Consider the following 20268-nt stretch of genomic DNA (forward strand, 5'->3'; position numbering starts at 1 on the left):
ATTAGTGTCAAAATAACTGACTGAGAAACAGCAAAATAGTTTCTCCTGGTTTTAAAAGCATCAACATGCTGAGGGGAACAACAACAATTCAGGAGGTTTCACCATGGGAAAATCTTCTAACTCATTCTGACCCTTGTCTTCTGTGGATGTTTAAGATTTTAAGTCCTAATTCCTAAAAGAATGGCACAGAAACTCTGGTTTCTCCTTTCTACAACAGCATGCAAAAGCAGAAATACCTCCTACCCTGGGTATGTCTACACTGCATTAAAACCCTGTGGCTGGCTCATGCCCACTGACTCAGGATTGTGCTAAAGGGCTGTTTTATTGCAGTGTGGACATTCAGGCTTGGGCTGGAGTCTGGGCTATAGCACCTTGCGAGGTGGGAGGGTCCCAGATCTGGGAATGGGTGACAGCGGATGGATCACTTGATGATTACCTGCTCTGTTCATTCCCTCTGAAGCACCTGGCATTGGCCACTGTCAGAAGACAGGATACTGGGCTAGACGGACTTTTGGACGGACCCAGCTCCTTAGCCAGACCCCCATGAGCCTGAGTCTGCTGGCACGGGCCAGCTGTGGGTTTTTAGTTACAATGTAGACATACCCTCGGACACATGAGCATCCTGAAAGGGAACGCAATCGTAGCACTGGGATATACCACTGACTGGTAAAGCTCTTGCTGCTACCAATAATATGCCTGGAGTCAACTAAGTTAGTAAAGTCATGCAAGTTTATTTTCCAGGGATGCAATTGTCTCAGAAAAACCTGTGTTAACCCGGAGAAGCCTGGAATTTTCCGTCCAAGGGAACGCGTGCAGAACAGTGCTAGAGTTACGGCTAGGCAGGTACTTCCATTCCAAGTTCTTAAATTTAATAAAAAAAAAACCACACAAAAAAACTCTTTGAGTCTCACATTTCTCCTGCTCGCCTCCCGCCCAAAGGAGATTTTTTGGGGGGAAAGTAGTTAAATTCCATTTCTCTCTCGCCCCCTAGCCCCCAGCCCCATTTGTGTGAGCAGATTCTGATGAACAAAAAATTGCTTCTTTCTAATCTCCAAATCCCCAGTGCAGAATTGTGCCTTGTATCTGCACGAAGAAAATCTAAAGTTGGAGACTTTAGACGCTTCACAGAACATGCTCAGTACACAAGTTCCAAATAACTTTTTAACATATGAAAGTGCAGGTCATACCCAGTACTGAACGATGCACAGTGAATCAGCTGCATTTACACCAATGGTTATATGTTCAAACACAAAAGCAGTGCATTTAATTGACTCTCTGGATCTCTCCTTTCCCTTCTCATGACGAGGAACACTGCCTCAACGCTCACAAAATTTCATGTATCACTTTTTATTTTAAAACAATTTTACAGTTCAGATTTTAACATAAATGTGAGGAAATTCAAAGTTAAGGTTTGCATCTCAGCCACTGGTTAGCTACTTTGCATCTATAACCCAACTGAGGGATGAGTCGGCCCCAATTTGACAAGACAGGTTCTCTCAATAATCAGGGACATACAGATAAGCCAAATCCACCATACAAACAAGTGTACATTATACCAATGGGAAAAGCATTATAGATTTTAACAGGGCTGAAATAAACAGATTTCTATAGAAATGTAATAGGATTTCTACAGAAATTACTCTAAAGTCCATCAGAATTTAACAAGGGCAATATCCTTCCTGTAGGTTTCTAAGCATCCTAAAGAATTTTATGGAAGAAAAGTGCCTATCAAATCTGTAGGAGACCTTTAAAAACAAATGTATGAGAAAGTAATCTTTCTACAGACTCTGTTAGGCACTTACCTGGCCCGTTACCACAGTATCCAAGTGCCTCAGTCTAATGTATTTATCCTCAATAACACGCAAGTGAATTAGGGCTGTGCTATTATCCCCACTGTGCTGGTAGGAAACTGAGACGGAGAGACTAAGTGACTTGCCCAAGGTCATACAGGGAGGCTGTGGTAGAGCAGGGAATAGAAAATTGAGTCCCAGGCTAACACCTGAAGCCACTGGATCATCCTTCCCCTATGTGACTTTCCCATAAAAGGAGAAGCAAGAGCTAAATCAGGATTAAGGTACCCAGCCTCCAGGCAAGACCAACAGTTCGCCTGTATACTAGCAAATAACGCTTTTCTCTTCCAAAGTTACAATTAAACAGAGGTAAATTTCACAGTGTACACTGCAGTAAATACTCCTCACTGTTATGTAAGGGACCAAAGGTTGACTGTTACCAAGCCACCTGGGTGTTCCAGCCAGCACGAAAGACTCCTAGAGAAGCAGCGGATGCTGCCAAGGCAATGATTCCATTCTCCCTCTACAGCCCGGACACCGGCATCACTGCCTTTTATTGCCCATTCCTGATGCATAAAGCGGTTGAGGCTCACCACCTTTCCTGCAGGGCAACAAAGCGTAACGACATTCTGATACGGATGGGGCAGGAGAAAGCGAAGATGAAAATGAAGACAATGTGGAAATACAGGAGCTGTCACTGCTGCTCTGTGGCAACAATATACATACACACAGAAACATGTTTTCACCTCATACCTCCCCTTCCAACCATGGCAGACTGGCTATTTGCAGGGATAACCTGAATATCTAGAGTTAGAACAGTAGATACTAAACCTTTTTTTGGAAGAGAGATAAATCCTCCTCCTTTGGGATTTAACCCGATCTCTATTATGGGTTAGGAGATTTCCCGAATGGTAGACTATGCCCACTAAGGGGTTTCTTGCACTTTCATCTGAAGTATCTAGTCCTCACCACTGTCAGGCTACTGGACTAGATGGACTCTAGGTCTGATCCACTCTGCCCTATGTTCTTACTAAAGCTGGTTGAAAAACTGGAAAATGTTCAGGGCAGAGCTTTTAGTTGAAAATCTAATTATTTTTCACAGAAAACTCAAGATTCAGGAGTTTTCAGCCAGCTCTAGCTCCTGTGGATCTCAAAGTACTTTACAAATAACTATTTAGGCTTCCTCAATGCCTCCAGCATTAGGCTCCTTTAAGGAGGTATCCAGACTCACTAATCACTTTTGAAAATCAAAACCATGATTTCTGTGCCTCATTTTGTAAACTGGGATATTTGAGGCACAGAAGTCAGGGTCATGATTTTCAAGAAGTGACTAATGAACCTGGGTACCCCTTTTTGGGCTCCCTCTTGGCTCATCTTTAAGGAGCCTGATTTTCAGTGGTTGGGTATTTAGCACTTTTTGAAAATCAGGGCTCTTTAGGGAGACTCAAGCTGTGCCCTGAAAAACTGGAATACCCAAAAAATCACTGGGTGGTTTTGAAAAATCTTTGCCTATCTCAAATCCCCAATACTGTGATTTGGCCACACAACCATCAGCCCTTACAGCCTGAACTTCAACCAGTTGCAATTTGCATCATCTGAGAGATCAAAGCTGAAGAAACGTAAGTTTATTATAAATACCAGCAGAAATGTAATTACCAGAACACTATGATACCTATTATGGAAAACCTTACACCTGCCACAAACACTGCAATTCAAGAGGACTCAGGTTACAATAAACTACTCAGAGTATGTGATTGATTACATTACTAGCTTTATCAAAATCTTAGCTTCCTCCTGCCCCCAAAACCAGAAAGTTTAACAGACTAGTGCCTGTGGTCTTCAGAACAATAAATAGAACAGTCCCAGCTCAGTTTTAAAGGCATTCCAAATACCAGTATTAGCTAGATTCTTAGACCCATCACCATAGTATCTCAGCACCCACACTACATGCAACCCAACACATCAATGACAACTAACACCGAGACTCGCCGTGAAACCGCCATGAAAATCCGTTCAGGTCTAAGGGTGAATGCCTGGGCTTGAGACTGAAGACAGACCAGGCAGGGTGATCGAATTCAAAACTGGCTCCTAAGTGACAAGTGGATAAATAAAAAGAGCTCAGTGAGCAATGCAGCCTGCTTCAAGTCTTTACGGGCCCATGAAAGAGAACTCTCTGTAGGGCTCAACACAACAGAAAGCAGAACATGTAAGTGACGTAAAACACTTTTGGGCAGGGGCTTGTCTTATTATGGTCTCTAAGGCACACATTAGGCACTACATAAATAATTAAACCATGATTTGAGGACTTCAATAGCTCAGACATAGGTGAGAGGTTTATTGCAGGAGTGGGTGGGTGAGATTCTGTGGCCTGCATTGTGCAGGAGGTCAGACTAGATGATCATAATGGTCCCTTCTGACCTTAATGTCTATGAGCCTATGATATTATTCACTTAAGGTTTAAGTAGAAAACTCATGATCAAACTATGAATATATTCACCAAGAATTTAAAAGCAATTTCTAGCTTCCAACATCCTGAAATGTGAGTTCCTGCTCTTCTATACAACGTGTACTAAGAAAACCTGGAGTCATTTCAGAACACACATCTGTCTGTGGCCCCAGGAAGTGAAGTATTAATTATGAAACCACTAACATCCAAAATGAACTGTTCTGAGATCCACAGGCTTGTTAGACTGCAGGAGATTGTTCACTGAAAACATTGTATTATACCTCAACCGCTTTGGAAATAGAGCTGTAATAACTGATGGTGCTACAGGAGCTAACCCTGCTTTTATTTATAGTTTTCACACTTCTCATCAACCCATCAGCCAAAATTTTATAAGGCAGCAACATGAAAATACAGCAGAAAGAAGTTGGCAAAAATCCAATTTTTTCAATTTAATTCCAAAACTCTTCTTGGATTACTAGGCATGTGGCTTTTCCAGTCACATGCAAAATTTCAAAGACAATTTTTTCTTTATTATTGTACATTAGGAATAAATCTGTATTTGCAACTAAATCCAAAGGTACCAATATGCTCCAAGCTAAATCAGAATATGGGCATCTAGTCCAACTCCCTGCTTGGTCCTGCTTTGAGCAGGGGGTTGGACTAGATGACCTCCTGAGGTCCCTTCCAACCCTGATATTCTATGATTCTATGATCTCAGAAAGAATAAAATAAATTATATATAGCTTCTAAATTTGCTCAACAATCAAAAACTGCTCAATGTCTAATGGGAGAGAGTATGTGTGTGAGAAGATTAAACCTTTACAAAGGGAGGGCATGCCAGGTGCTTCTAACATCAAATCTATTTTAACACCATCCCCACCACCCTGAATACCTAAAAAAATTAGCCCACAGACAAAGTGGCTACCAAAATTCAGCTCTTAGTTTGCAGGCTCTTCAGATAACAATTAATATGTGGAATTCATTGCCACACTCAATCACTGAGGCCAAGTACATAGTAGGATTACACTTTTATATGACTATTGAGACCATCCACACTTCTATTAGACAGGATTTATTTGTATAAGGGATACAATTCCTCATGCTTTAGGGGCATAAGCCAACTTGTAACTGTCAGTGGTTGGGGGAAGTTCCCCAACGGTCAGGTTATTTCATCAAGATCCACTGCAGGATTCTCTTGCCCCTTCCTCCAAAGCATCGAGTATTGGCCCTGACAGAGACTAGAAAGACCAGTGGTGCGACCTGAGTACGGCAATTCCGATGTAATAAAAACCCAGCTGATCCAAGCTATTTACAGCTAGTCATATGTTTAGCACAAAATGGAATGCAACTGTCCTTTCATTAACAAGGCTGCAAACCCGCTGAATAGCTTCTGCACCAGCCTCACATCCAGACATAACACAGAAAGGTGGGCTGCACTCACTTGGATGCAGCAGCTCTAAGGATGGGTAGGTGTTAACCAAACTGAGGCCAAATATCCGAGAAGAGGGGTGGGGAGTGAGCAGGAAGTAGAAGAGAAAACGCCAGACAAATCAGAGATGTTTTTTTTTTATTTAAGAGACCAGGCCTGCCCCAAATGCGACTGAAGTCAATAGATTCCCACTGATTCCAATGGGCTTGGGATCAGGCCCCCTTTGCTTTGGGCACTCTGCTGAACTTACGTCTATTACGACCCTGAGGCATAATGCAGTTGTGTTTTATTCACCAAATTCCTGAAATTTATTTAGTTAAACATGTCATGCACTCTTCCTATTACATGAATTCCTAAAACACACCGGTCAAGTGGTTCAGCATCAAAATAAAACTGTTTAATTAACTTTACCAGTTGTCCCATCCTCTAGGTCTCACTTTAATCATTTCAACTGATCTACTGCATTTAAAATAAATGTAGATTAAACCTTTCAGTTGTAGAGCAAGACATAAAATTGCCCTAAAAGAAAAAAAAAACACCAATCCTCCAGAGGATGGGAAAGACTGCCCAACTGCACCATAAAAATAAACTGGGTCTGTACACAAAATCCAATAGCTTCAAGTTATGGCCCCCTGAAAAGCAGAGGAAGGGAAGGATATTTAACTGAAGTGCTCACAAGCTGAACTGATTACGACCCGACCCAGCACCGACTGCTCCAGCCAGTAATACTAAGGGCACCAGACGTCAATGAGATGCAGCAGGAAAGCAGCAAACAGCACACACGGGGCATATTGCTGTGCTCTTCATGGCTCGTGCTAGCACGCCCTCTGCTATGAATAATAAAATGTAAAGACTCTGATTAAGCCACAGATTTGGGATCTCAGTTCTTCTGTGCTGCTCCCAAATAAAGAAAAGTTAAACCTTCCTTTCAGTTACCAATGTACATTTGCATATGTGAAAAACTTTGCATTACAAGACCATGGTTTATTATTTTTTCAAGCCATCACTTCATCTTGGAAACAGAAATCTAAGCAGCTGTTTCCCCTCTAAATTACCTTCCTGCTGGCCCTGCAGACAATATTTGAAGTTGGCATTTTTAATATTGCAAATCCACACTGGTTACTTTGCACATCTTTGCCTTTCATGTGGTTTAAACTTTAATGAACCTTCACTTAAATGCATTTTCTGGCATGTCGGTCTCTCTGCCTCAATGGTTTTGTGCATTTTTTAAACAAAGGGATAAGATTAAAAGGGAAGCTAAGAACTCTGTGGCCATTTGTCAAAGAACCTGAAGCAGGCCACTAGATTCTGCGAAAACTGTATAGAGTCCTACTATAGACTTCATTCATAGTTAGTACACATCTGCCACTGGACCCACTTGTGTTCTATTCCACTAGGGCTACTGCATGCAAGTAGAGGCAGCTGCTTCCGTCCTGTTTAATTAGTGATTTTATCAAAGAACATCTTGCTAAGAACACTAGGATATTAAAAGCTTGTTCAAGCCTTGTGCAGCCTTCCGGTTGCGAACATGGAGCACGAACAATCTTGCAGATCCTCTTATTGTAAGCCCTCAGTCCTGTAGGTAGTGTTGGTTCTAAGACTGGCAAAAGTAACATGTGTACCATAAATTCCTCATGTTTTTGGCTTTGGGCAAACAAGGCTTTATGCTTCAGGTTAACAAAGGGGCCTGTTAAAATGGAGGGATGAATCATGCAACTGTTCACATGACTGTCATCTGCGTGGCCATGAAGGAGACCAGGGTTAGACACTCTCACCGTTAACTAAAGCATAGATACTGGATTCAAATGCAACTTACAAAAGGCACAGAAGAGATAAATGCAGACTCTATATACCAGGATAGGAACGTTTTACACACAAACATGTTCCCTAATTATTTTCATTGCTGTGGGTGATGTGGAAAAGAGTGTGGGGGATACCAAGCACATTCACGACATTACTAAACTGAGAGAGAACAAAAGGAGGGTAGGGTTGCTGGTTGTCTAGTTTTCAACCAGGAAGTCTGGTCACAAAGGGGACCTGGCAATGTCTGGTTACATGTACTGACTGGACACCAAAAGGCCGATTGGGGAGGGGGAGAAAGGATCACCAACCTGTGTCAGCCCCTGCTCAGTCAGGTCCCCCTCCTACCCGCACCTCATGGGCAGGCAGGCAGCAGGCTCTGCGTTAGGCTGCAGCTCCCGACCTAGCTGCGGGGGTAGGTGGAGAGGATCATGCGATGAGGAAAGGGGAGGTGGAAGAGCAGTGAGTGACGGGGTGGGGGGGGAGGGCAGGGGAGGGGAAGGAATTTTCAGAAATTAGAAAGTTGCCAACTCCAGATGAAAGAAAAGTACGAAGGGAGTTCAGAGAGGTTAGAAATAAGAAAACATTTGTTCATCACAGGAAAATGCTCTGATACATCTGGGGAAATAATCTGAGACGGTACCTAAATGAGGAAGAAATCCAGAAAGCAATAATGCCCAGAAAAGATCTCGTAGAGGACAGTGGACCAACTGGAGATGGCAGCTGCATGTGGCGGTTGCAGCAAAGGCCTGGGACTCAGAAGGACTAGGTTCTATTTCCAGCTGTATGTGTAATCTTGGACAAGTTAATTAATGTCTCCATTTCCCTATTTATAAAATGGCAATAATATTTGCCCACCTGTACATACAAAGCTTCAAGATACTCAAATGAAAGTTGCTATGTGAGTGCAAATATTGTGAGTTTGCAGTGAGACATGGTTAAAAAAAAAAAGCCACTTCTGGTTTTGAGTCTGTGTACAGTCCAAAACATCCCATCCCATCGCAAGGAGAGACTAGTACCCTCCTAAGCACCATATACGAGCTAGGTATTATTATTATTATAGCAGAATTATATGTCTGTCTGCCTAAATATTAGAAAAAGACCAACAAGCTGAAGGGAGTTCAGTGAAGAGGAGAAATGCAAATTTTCAAATGACCTAGATGGATGCTTTGAGGGAAAATTGTAAAAGCTCAGGGTAAGAGTTTGGCAATAACGGTTAAGCGGATCAAAGGAACAGGAGAACAACAGCCCAGGGACTTGAAGTGAAGATGAAGGAAGGAGAGGAATCGAGGGTGGCCCAAAGAATTAAGGACACAAATAATCTGGCACACCTCAGGGAAGACTTCGGCTGTGGAACAACGTCCCAGAGGCAGAGGCCCCAACGCTTGGGATATTTAAAATGAGACCAGACTCCGTATGATAGAATGTACTGTAGGGCATTATGCTGAACCGGCTCCTGGGGTGGAAAGCAGGGGACTGGGATGGATTAGCTGAATTTGAGGAATAACAGGCATTAGGGATAGAAAATCCAGGATGGGGACCTAGGGGAAAGGGGGATTAAGTGCCCCCCCAAACATATATTAATTTATTCTGAAGTTGCTACTGCCTGAAAGCCTCTGAGCACACCTGTAAGCTCCTGTGTGTCTTGCTAGCAAGCTAGGTGGGTAGCACGGTGAACTTCTCTAGTTTAGACAAAGCCTCTATGGCTATTTCCCCATTTGGAAGAAAGAAACCATAATGCTAATGGGGGTCAGCTGAATGCGTTCAAAGTGCGTTTGACAATGTAAAGTGCTGCATGATGTGATGTTATTTAGCCTGCTCCAGTTTACAACCAAGCAGTGCTATTAATCCCCTACATATCATTAATTCAGTTAAGTGAGAGAAAAACCTTTTGACTAAAATCTCCTTTACAGCCTTGTCGCAAGGGATTCCCTATGAAACACAGACTGTGTTCTTAGCACAGACTGCGATTGTTAACATAGCTAGAGATAACCTGGGATAGGTGCTTTTTAATATATTTAATTCTGATTTGTATAAATAAGCATGTGTAGAATTGCAGCACGGACAAGAGCAGCAGAAGTGAACTATTACTGCCCTTTGCCCCCAGTCGCACTTCGTAAGGGGAAGAGAGACTGCCATCCACGCTCCAGGCAGGCTGGGTCTATGCAGGAACAGGGAGGATTCTGTGAGGGGGTCTTCACCACCGTCAACAGAAGGTGAGCCATTCAATCCGGTGATGGGTTTACGGATCTCCCCAACTCTAACGGCTGCTACTCACTCTGCAGGAGGCTGCCTGCAAGCTCAGGCAGATGGCACAGCATTGGTTAGGCTCACATCACACTTCTGCACCCAAGAGGGAGAGAAATGCAGTTTAATGATGAACACTCGGGTGCACATCACCTCATGACTCCAGGAGTTGGGCCCTCAGCAAGGACCTCTGCCTTGATCCACCCCTGCGGCTAGTGCAGCCACCGCGTTCAGCACTGGTCTCTTTGGCCTCTCTAATGAGGCTGCCACCACCACAGCAAGCTGCTTAAAAATAAAGGACCCAGAAGAATAAATCAATGGCATAACCAGCCAGCAGGACTATAAGCAACCTGAGATCCCATGTGTGTGTGGGGCACCACCTCCTCACCCTGTCTGTTGTTGGCTGGGTTACAGCAGAGCCTGGGTAAGCCCTTTGCTGTGAAGTATTTCAGGTGCTTTTTTAAACACTGAGAAAATTAGTAACTAAGGCTGTGATTTTCAAAGCTACTTAGGGAACCTGGATGCCCAGTTCCCATTCATTTGTGCCCAAATCCCTAAAGCAGTTTGGGAAATCTCAGTCTAAACCCTTTGCAGCCACACTTACATTAGCTGTGGCAGACAATCTAGGGAGAATGTTTGGTTTTGTGGCTCATTGCACAACCCATCAAGAAGGCAAGGAGTGGATTCTGAGAGCGTGCCATCCAGACTCGGATCCCACAGGGGAGGAATCTCGACAGAGAGATCTGATCAGATGGGCAAACTAGATAAACCACCTGTAATTATAACCATTAAATACAATCCATTTTTGCTATCCCCTAACAGCTTCAATATGTACTTTAACCTTTTCCTGCATTGAAGATTAGTGGCTCTCAACCTTTCCAGACAACTATACCCTTTCAGGTGTTTGATTTGACTTGTGTGCCCCAAGTTTCACTTCACTTAAAAATTACTTGCTTACAAAATCAGACATAGAAATGCAAAAGACTCACAGCACACTATTACTGACAAATTGCTGACTTTCTCATTTTACCATATAATTATAAAATAAATCTATTGGCATATAAATATTTTACTTACATTTCAGTGTATGGGATATAGAGCAGTGTAAACAAGTCATTGTCTATATGAAATTTTAGTTTGTACCGACTTCACTAATGTTTTTTATGTAGTCTGTTGTAAAACTAGGCAAATATCTAGATGAGTTGATGTACTCCCTGGAAAACCTCTGAGTACCCCCAGGGGTTCATGTACCCCTGGTTGAGAATCACTATTGAAGACTCTCTCTCGGATACTCGGTCAAGAAATTAAACTTCAGCTCAGTGGAAAATCTGAATCTTTGCATCAGCAGGTTCTGGAATCAGTGCTACAGAGGCATGCGTCTCAGTCTTGTATTGGATAGTAAAGCGCCATGGAAGAAGTTCTATCTAGTGTGTAACCGTCAGAGGAGAGTGTTGAAATTCCATTTGCTCGGATGAAATATATTCCCAGGCAGCTTGAATGCAAGTTGAAACATGCTGATTATGCACCAGCTTTCAGAATCAGACCCTTATTATTGTTTTTCCCTTCCTTCTGCTGCATTGTTCAAGTTGTCTGGATGCATCTGTACAACTCTGACATTTAGGGAGAGCCTGGAGTAATTTAGTGTCAAAGTCAGTCTCTCTCCACTGCACTGGAGCATAAAGATATTATATTACCCCTCTGCACGATTACTAAATTATTGCTAAAGACAAATGGCACTGATGGGAATTTGCTTTGTGATCTTCACCACTTAGCAGTGCCTGACACCAGACTCTGAAGAACAGATTAACTGAGTCCATGCTATTCCAGAACTAAATAGACCAAGAATTGCTGCAAAAAGGCAGGCAGGATTTTCAGAAGAGACTAGCAATTTTGGGTGCCCAAGACCTCAAAGCAGCAATTTTCACACATCCTCAAAGTCAGAATCCCTTTTTAGGTGGCAAGTCAGGCATCCAAAATCATGCTCACTTTTGAAAGGCCTGGCCAGTGTTCTTCCAAGAAACCCCTATTCCTCCTCCCCCCCCCCAAAAAAAAAGCTATGAAGCCACACTTTCTGGACCCCTTTTTAACTCACAAAGAGTACTGAGTATTGTTAGTCTCTAAGGTGCCATAAGTATTCCTTTTCTTTTTTTAAAGAGTATTGAGGGACTCTTCCTACAAATACATCTATAGACAAGGACATGTGCCAACCCTGGAAATAGGAATTTGCATAGCCTGAATCTGACAGGCCGCTGTTCGAAATAACATCACTCACATCACTGCAATATTTCCAAAGAGAGCTCTTTATGGCCATCCAGCAGGGATAAGTCTACTTCTAATATGGCTGAGATTGATATTCCACTGCAATTAGAACCGTCCTCTAAAACTTAGGGAGAAAGCCACGCTGGCTAAAGCACCAATCAATGAAGACACGCTGATACGCGCAGCCCATTTCATTTGTCAAAACACTTACAAGAGGCAGCTGCCCAAGGAAGCAACATGCTAGGATCCTCCCAACTTTAAACCATCCATTAGAAGGGTCAGTCCACTAAATGAGTGTCAATGCATAAGTAACTGCAACTATGGAATAGTGGGGCACTGCATTCTCCTCTTTCAAAATGATCTTCCATTCTTCTCCCATGTGTTACTGCATTCTCTAGCCTTTATTTTCCATCTCTTTACATAAACTGTGTTTCCATTCCTTTCCCAAGCCCTCCCAAATCCAACCCTCTTCTTTACTTCATTTCTTGCCACTACCAATCTCCTGCCTTGTCTTATTTTTGAGACTCCTTCCCAGCACATTTAGAGCTCAGCACCTTGTCAGATAACACTGTAGCTGAAGTATCTGAAACGGAACACTACACACTGCTTAAGCTACTATCTCAGGCCTGCGGCAGAAGAGGAAAACCTCCTGTATTTCCACAGTGCTGCAGCTGGTACCTGACCGTCTCACGAGAACAAAGGAGGAGAATGTTGCCTGTTGGCAAATGCATGTTGTTACCCAAGATCATTGCTCAGATATCGACAGTAAACAGCAAGGCTGTCGATGAACTACCAGCAGCTTTGAGTGGTTCTAACTCCCTACACTGTGGAGCACCTTCTCAACTTGCTGATGGCCCTCAAAAGACACAGCATTAAGTCACGGGGAGAATAAGTTTTCCAATTAGAAGTACACCTGTAGTGTAATTAACACACCTCTTCTAATAGGCTGACACAAAGTTGGTTCTAATAAACCATTCCAGAAAAAAGAAGGGGGAAAAAAAGCGGGGTGTTAATTAACGTACCAAACTGTTTCTAAAAATACAGCATCTTCCAATACCACAGGGCTCCTCGCCAGTTAGTCTGTGACAATAGCTGGGACATTCAAGATTGTATTATAGGAACAGCAGAATTCCGAGGCTAGGCCAGCCCAGGAGTTGATCTAGTCCAGCATACTGCCTCTGCCCAGATGCTTCAGTGGAAGTGGCCCCCCTCCCTCCCGGATTAAGTTCTGTTCTCAGTAGACTATTGTGTTACACACACGTGAGCTAATCCAACAAAAAGGTTTTGATTTAATTTACTTGCATATTTTCATATGAAGAGCAGCAATGATGTCCTCTGTGAAAGTGAAAAGCTACAGCGGGCCAGCACTGCAGAACACAGCTGAAGAAAGATCAGTCAAACTACATTAGCCACTAAACATTTGTCAGGGGTGTCTTCAGCACTTGTGATTAAGAAATCACGTTAAAGTGTGGTTATGGTCAGATGTTTACAAGCTCCAGTAAAAGAGGGCCTGCCCTCCCAGTTCTCTGAATGCCCTGGACAATATGTTAAAAACATATTAAATTGACAAAGGAAAACCAACATCTTCTTACCTCAACAGATCTAACCCGGATGTGCTGACGCACACCTGCAGTGATCAAAACTGAGCCATTACCTCTCTATCCCAGCAGAGCTATGGGAAAAGGAGCCAAACTGTTAACCAAGTTCCTTTTGCAGGATCTATTACTGATGGTGATTCTTGGCTTTTAGACCAGAGGCTGAGGTTGCAAGGCAGAGAGAATGTTGTTATAGTTGGAAATTGAGCCAATTCTATGAGGAACTTCTTGGGAGAAGAAAATGAACCCAACAAAGCTATTTTTACAGAGTATGAAAGCAGCTGAGAAAAAAAAAATCTTGCTGTATATTTTTATTTTTATTTTTTTTCTCTACTTTGTTGTCCTTGCCCATAGATGCAACACAATTTTGCTTTTTTTTCCTGTCTTTTCATTCATGCTTTTACGGAGGTTAGCAAGATTATGCCCAACTCTGGGAACACAGGTGTATGCTACAAAGCTGTTATACATTGCACCAGATCCGAGGAACAAGTGTTGTTTACACATGCAAAGTGCACTAACAGTATTGTTAAAAAGAATTCTCAGCAACAAATTAAAAGGACACCATCAATTCACAAGGAAAATCTCAATTTTTTTTTTTAACCAACTATTGTTACACATAAAATCTGAGATTATTCTTCAAAATTGGGTTAAAAAAAATCTCAAAATCAGTGTACTCTGGACACTTGACAATACTTAGTGTCTAATCGGCTGGACCATTTGCCCTGGTAACACAGGGTTCGCCTACAGCAACACAGGACAGCTAAACTTTTTTTAAAACAAATTGGAAGATGTGATTGTAAAGCCTCAAAACAGTACCAGGATGACTCAGAGGGCAGGTGCAACACCTGAAACCACTAACTTTTCTCTTTTTTAAAAAAATAAAAAGCTTTTTTTGTGGTTGATGGCATGCTTTTGCGTTAGGGGGTTGGAAACAGGATATGGAATATTTTACCTCTCCATCAGAAACTTCAGTCAACCCCAGTTGGGGACTTAAAGTTGGTGCCATCTGTTCAGCAGCCTATATGAGCCAATGCCCAGGTCACAAAACCATCCCCAAAACTGGCAAGCTAAGTAGAGGGGGCAAAAACTGAACAGGACATGGACATTGAACAACTCCCCCACCCCTAGAAGTGGTCTACCCAGAGTACACCTACACAGAGGACACACATTCTTTACGGGCTAAGCTGTCCCTCATTGTGTGGTAAGATGTCATTTGCCAATGCTATCAGTCTAGCCCCTTCCATCAACACTAAAATAAGAACAACAACTAAAATAGAAACTCGTGTGTTAGTGAGCAGCAATGCATCTGCAGAGATTTAGAAAACACGAACACATTCCAGGAACAACATTTGCTATTGTTTCTTGTCTCCCCCTGAGACGGACACTGCAGATTGCCTTGTGCTCTGAAAGGACGTCAGCTTTCACTGTACTCTAGCTTTTCTAGAGACCTTCCTTCTCATCTGTACAGCACTACGGCAAGTCAGGATTGGGCCTTCCCACAGTGGCATCTGTCAAGCCCTGCACTTCAAACTGCATATCTAAAAATAGGCAGCAGGACATTCAATACCCAACTAAACACTATTTTTCTTTAAAGTTATATCTCCATAGATTTGCATTCAGAGTATACACTAAAGGAAATGAAAGAGCGATTGTAAACGTTTTACAATTTTTTAATTATTTCCTTAAAAACGTAAGTCAATGAACAGTTTTTAGTTTGAAGCTTTCCCCTGAAGCATCTGCAACCCAAACAGGGCAGCACTGGTATTAGTGTTTAAAAATCACTGACTAATTTCGCTTCATTGAGTGAACTGCAAAAAAGGAAAGGAACACCATGAACAGGTGAGTGGATTTGATTTTTAATATGCTGTTCCATTGATCCATGTAATTAATTTCTTTTAACCAAGGTAAAGAATTAGGCTTTTTTAATCTGGCATTGCCCCTTTAAACAGTAAATAAAAATATTTAACAATTATCATCAGAGTATGATCTTGAATCTGGGGCATTATTTTCTCTAAAGCAAAAAAATCCATTTGGGATATACTGACCTGGATCCAGACAGAGACGTTCTCAGATAAGTCCCTGAAAGCAGAGGATTTGCAGGATACCAGAAGCTTTCACATTCCAACACACCCAAGACTACCAGTGAATTCAAAATAATGCTTTTTACAGGCACTCAGATGTTACTGTTTACATTTTCTAAAGGCTGCAAATTAGAAGATGCAGGGTTGTGACCCCGCTATAACGTCTGCTGTAATTCTAGCCATATCATGTCCTTTTAGCCTACCAAATGACTAAGACCATGCCATTAACATATGGCTTAAGGCAAATGCAACAATTCCAGGTAACTGTGTGTTGAGAACTAAGTTTAAACACTCACTGGGTTTCCTCTTCTTGGAATCTCTCCACCAGAACATAAGGTAAGTGGGGGAATAGAAATCTGGGGAGCTTTATGGGGAGGGAAAAGGTGCATCCTTCATTGTCTCCATAAAAAGAGCTGCACATCTCTCCTGCCAGCACTCACTGCAGAGCTATATTAATCCACAAAAGCCTGGTTAATTTCTGAGAGTAGTTGTGGGGGAGTTTCTAACTCTAGGGAAGGAGACGAATGTAAAACCACAAGGACGGGGTCAGAGATTCAAGAAAAACTTGCCTAGCAGAGTAGGCAGGTGACACAAAAAGATTCCATCTGTGGAAGGAATTAGCATTCCTCCCAGCCTTCCCAGAGCTGCCTCTGTAGCCTAACAGTCTAGAGTAGAATAATATTTTTAACACCAATGAACAATAAATTGAATGAAACATCCCACAGAACAACGGAGGTTACACAGTGATGAGAGCAGCTGGGAAACTACTTCTCCATCTGCTGGTAAGCAGATAGCATTACCCAGTGCTCTATAGCCATACAGCGGGAGAATGTCTTTTCCAGGTTGAATGGTGGAGGGAGGGGCAGGAGGAACCCAACATCCACTGCCTGTGAAATCACTTACATTTTGAGTGTAACTTGAAGCATTTACTAGCCTTCACTAGTGGGCAAGAAATGTACAGCTCAGCTCTGATATTTTATTCCAAGCATACATGTGGTTGATTGAATGTTGCTTTACATATGTACAGGTTCTGCAGATTCTGCATAGTATCCAAAATAATGCATGCAACCATGGTGTCACACCACCACAAATACACTCTTTTGTGGAGAAGGCAGTATGTTTTGAAGTAGCACTGCTTCAGAATTAAATCTTTTACTAAGAGGGGAGGCAACCCATTTTAGAGAGTCAGGTGACCTGGTAACTTCCCCTGCCCTGATAATTCCCGTCAACATGCATCAGACGATCTCAGAGCACTTTACAAACATTAAGCCTCAACCCCCTGAGATTAGTCTAATCCCTCCTTTACATACAGGAAAAAACAGAGTTAAGTAACTTGCCCAAGGTTGCACTGAGAGTCAGAGGTAAAACTGGGAACAAAGCCAATTACTCCTTAGTACTAATCCCACACTCTAAACTCTGGAGCATGATCCCGCCCAACTTTTCAGCACATTAACTAGGCTTTTCTAGTTCACTCTGGAACAGACTCTACTTAAAAAAAAAAGCATATAAAAGACAACTTTTTTTTCCCCATTGACTCTCACTCTCGTAAAAGCACTAGCCACAGGGCTGACCCATCACCTCTAACATATAATCAAGACAGCCACACAAACTCTCATAATGAACCAATGCTCAGCGTTAGCTGTAGGCTTACAGGAGTCAAAGTAGCAGCCCAAGAACTGGACTCCGTTTAGCCGAGTTCTGGTTGTGAATCCTATTTTCAGACCTCAAAAGGGAATGGTCATGACAATTTTGAGTATCAGGTACAGGTTGAAACATGGATTCAGGAGCTTTCCGTTAAGCTCCCGTGTTTGAAAGCCCTGTCCCAAGACACGACGTATTACACACCTCACTGTTAACAGGCTGTACCGTGCTCCAGGTTTGAGCTCAGGAAATACAGGACCCAGAACAGCTAGAATGCGGCAGAAAAACAGGAGTAAAGCCTTTGCAAAACCGGGATACAGAGAGAGCAGGATGATGCCACGTGATCTCCACTCTCCCCAGGGCAAAATACTCATGCACCTGTACTGCGCATCTCAGTCAGGAGTCCAGGGTTTCAGATGCTCTTCCTGTTTTGAGGAAGTGCTTTTCAAATAAAACAGCAAAATATCTTTGCGAGTCTATGTCCATAACAAGCAACGTGGGAAACAAGCATCACAAACAAACAGAATTCCTAATGATTTAAGGATCATGTCCTCTCTTATTCCCAGGATTCAAGTTCAAGATTCTGGGTTTCTCCTAACATAGCTGCTGACTCCTCGAACACTCGATGTAGAGGGAGGCATCCTGCCCCAATTCTGACATTTACAGTTTGTAACCTTTCAGGTTTTTTTTTTTTTTCAAACGTGTAATTAAGGCCGCACATTTAAAGCCTGACCCAGCAAACCCTTTTATGACAGCTAGGGGATCATTGTCATCAGTGGTAAGCACTACAGCAGTACTCTGTTCTCGCAATCAGGTCCTTTTGCTGCGAGCAATTTAAGGCTTTGACAGGTTTGTATATTTTAGAAACATTGCAGTTCACTTTTAATACTTTGTCCCTTTGACCACCACCATTCAGAGCCCCTGGACTCCTTTCCCCGTGTCGTAGGGGAACAGCTGTTATTGCTTGTGCTGTAATTTGCCAGTTTTGTTTTGGCGAAGTGCATACAAAGTCGAGGCGTCGTAAGGAGACTGCTTTTCAACAGATGGAAGCTTTCAGCCATTGCATCTTTTTCCAGAACAGCTCAGCAAAGCAGTACTAGCTTTGTTTCTGAACGACATTCAGACACCTAATCAGACAGGTAAGATCTTCGTTATTTGAAAAGCTTCTAAATGATATAATGGTTTCAATCCTCATTTTTTCCACGTGTAAGACTTATTTATAATACCTTTTCCATAAAGCTATAAAGACTTCCATCTAAAGCAAAGGCCAATACGAGTGTGACACTAATATAAAAGTATAAACCCAAAACTTCTATCTTAGAATTGCTATAGTGAGGGATGGCACCCAGATGATGTCTATTTTGTTTTAAAGACATCATATTACCCTAAATTAATACATTTTTAAGGTCTGAAGGGATGTTATGACCATCAAGTCTGACCTCCTGCATAAGACAGGCTATAAAATGTCACACAATAATGCCTGAAGTCCCCTCAGCCACCTCAAAGAAACTAGGAATGACCATTTAAGCAGGATCTACAAAGTTTTATCCTCTGCTATGGCAGACAGTGAATGCTGTTGGGAAGTTCCAAACCACAAGCCACAGACAGAAGCATACAATCTCGCAAATAAAACAAAAGCCCTGATTACACAGCCGCTGCATACCCAGGGTTTTCAGAGGCAGCTGACCCTGTCCGGGGAAAGGGAGCACCTCGGGTATCCAACAATCCCTTACAGACAAGTAAGAAGCCATACTGACAGTTTGTAGGGTGTGAGGATGCTGCTGGCAATATAGAAGCCTTGGGAGTTACAGGGTGCGAAGTCACCAATGGCTGGAGAACCCTCAAGACTCAACCAAATGCCAACAGTCGCTGTGCAACCAGATGCAGCAAAGCCAGCAGAGTTCCCCTGGTAACCTTCTCTATTTCTAGATGGAGTAAATACAATTCATTAAACCCACCAGCATTACAGGATGACAGACTATGCCAAGGCCATGTGCAAGGACTCCTGGAAAGTTATGACTTTACAGCACTGCAAGGACTATTATGGGTCCTGCATTTCCATGTGCTCTAAGCAGCACAAAGCCAGAGTAGAAGCAGCTACAGCAAAAGCGCATTGGAGTTCTACACCATGGGTTTAGAGAGACAGGGCCTACCCCAAAGAATGCAATCAAATGTTTAGTTTAATCTCAGCCCATTAAAATCTGATTTGCAAAGATACATTTTCCAGAATACAACAGAGCCTCTGCGGTATCTGCCAAACTTCTTAGAGAGGAAAACTGCTAAAAACTGAAAGAGCAATTACATGAGCTGCACTTGTTAAACTGTCTAGGTTTTAACAGGTGTTAAATCTGACCAATAACAAAGAAGAAAAGGAGGCGGCTCGCACTCACACAGGTTTGATCAACGGGAGACCTGACCTTGCTGGTAAAAGCTAAAGTGAGTTCATGCTACTAACAATGGGGACAAAATATCCCTTCACCAACGTGCTTGCAAGGGAAAAAAGGTTGAGTAGTCAGAAACTGCATTTTCTATTCTATTCCAGCTTGTATTTAATGCCCACTACCATGGTATCCAAACAGCTGCGTCCCTTCCCTTCTGAGCCACAGTTCAAAATTCTGCATATGACAAAAGAGCCATTTGGAAGTCACCCAAAGTAGGGAGGTTCCAGAAAAAAAGGATACTATGGTTATCTAAGAGTCAATTCAAAGTTTAACCAAAATGCTTTAGAGGAAAGATAGATCAAGTATTTCTCAAAGTGAGTTGTATTCAGACATGATACAGGGGGGAGGGATATCTCCATGGTTTGAGCATTAGCCTTGAGCATTCAGAGATCTGGGGCAAAAAAAAATTGGGGACTGGTCCTGCTTTGAGCAGGGGGTTGGACTAGATGATCTTCTGAGGTCCCTTCCAACCCTGAGATTCAATGATTCTATGATGAGCTGAATTAAAAGACAGCAACGTTCACCCTGAAATAGCACAG

At 42.5% G+C, this 20268-nt stretch overlaps 1 protein-coding gene across 4 annotated transcripts in view; it reads right to left on the bottom strand.

Annotated features, from left to right (window-relative positions):
* Positions 1–20268, bottom strand: part of STRBP (spermatid perinuclear RNA binding protein) — an 84201-nt gene that overhangs the window by 46741 nt on the left and 17192 nt on the right. Inside the window, exon 1 of one of the 4 annotated variants that reach the window (XM_084650299.1) lies at positions 15612–15722. The exons of 2 other annotated variants lie outside the window; for them this stretch is intronic. The gene's annotated coding sequence lies outside the window, so the exon portion shown is untranslated. Of the gene's footprint in view, positions 1–7776; positions 7796–15611; positions 15723–20268 lie in introns of those variants that run through there. One more of the 4 variants, XM_084650300.1, reaches the window with a different exon arrangement.

The sequence above is a fragment of the Lepidochelys olivacea genome (assembly GCF_965140295.1).
Source record: "Lepidochelys olivacea isolate rLepOli2 genome assembly, chromosome: 16".
Lineage (NCBI taxonomy): Eukaryota > Metazoa > Chordata > Testudines > Cheloniidae > Lepidochelys > Lepidochelys olivacea.